Here is a 1,083-nt window from a genome sequence, read left to right on the forward strand (position 1 = left end):
GGGGAGCGCGGGACCTGCTGACACGCTGACGCCTCCTAGCGCGGCCCGGGGCCCGGAGCGACCGGAGCGGCCCGGGTCCTGACCCCGGCCCGGCTCCCGCTCCGGGATCAGCCGGCAGGCGGGCGAGCGCGGCGCGGTCCGGGCCGGGGGGATGTCTCGGCGGACGCGCTGCGAGGATCTGGATGAACTAAACTACCAGGACACAGATTCAGATGTGCCGGAGCAGAGGGATAGCAGGTGCAAGGTCAAATGGACCCATGAGGAGGACGAGCAGCTGAGGGCCCTGGTGAGGCAGTTTGGACAGCAGGACTGGAAGTTCCTGGCCAGCCACTTCCCAATGCCAGTACAGGTGGCTGAGAGTTTTGAACCCAGACCTTGTTAAGGGGCCATGGACCAAAGAGGAAGACCAGAAGGTCATCGAGCTGGTTAAGAAGTACGGCACAAAGCAGTGGACACTGATTGCCAAGCACCTGAAGGGCCGGCTGGGGAAGCAGTGCCGTGAACGCTGGCACAATCACCTCAACCCTGAGGTGAAGAAGTCTTGCTGGACCGAGGAGGAGGACCGCATTATCTGCGAGGCCCACAAGGTGCTGGGCAACCGCTGGGCCGAGATCGCCAAGATGTTGCCAGGGAGGACAGACAATGCTGTGAAGAATCACTGGAACTCCACCATCAAAAGGAAGGTGGACACAGGAGGCTTCCTGAGTGAGTCCAAAGACTGCAAGCCCCGGCGTACTTGCTGCTGGAGCTCGAGGACAAAGACGGCCTCCAGAGTGCCCAGCCCACGGAAGGCCAGGGAAGTCTTCTGACCAACTGGCCCTCTGTCCCTCCTACCATAAAGGAGGAGGAAAGCAGTGAGGAGGAACCTGCAGCAGCCACCACTTCAAAGGAGCAGGAGCCCATCCCTACAGATCTGGACGCAGTACGAACACCAGAGCCCTTGGAGGAATTTCTGAAGTGTGAGGACCAGGAAGGCTCCCTGCGGGAAATGAGTCTGCCCTACAAGTGGGTGGTGAAGGCAGCCAACCTCCTCATCCCTGCCGTGGGTTCTAGCCTCTCTGAAGCCCTGGACTTGATCGAGTC

The 1,083-nt window shown here is 60.9% G+C and overlaps 1 pseudogene across 1 annotated transcript; it reads left to right on the forward strand.

The window, feature by feature from the left end:
- The first annotated feature begins 14 nt into the window (after window positions 1-14).
- Window positions 15-1,077, forward strand: LOC108525798 (myb-related protein B pseudogene; annotated as a pseudogene). The gene has a single exon (XR_001884347.1). The product of XR_001884347.1 is annotated as a myb-related protein B pseudogene (transcript).
- Window positions 1,078-1,083: the final 6 nt, after the last annotated feature.

The sequence above is a fragment of the Rhinopithecus bieti genome, unplaced genomic scaffold (genome assembly GCF_001698545.2).
Source record: "Rhinopithecus bieti isolate Rb0 unplaced genomic scaffold, ASM169854v2 scaffold_5647, whole genome shotgun sequence".
Lineage (NCBI taxonomy): Eukaryota > Metazoa > Chordata > Mammalia > Primates > Cercopithecidae > Rhinopithecus > Rhinopithecus bieti.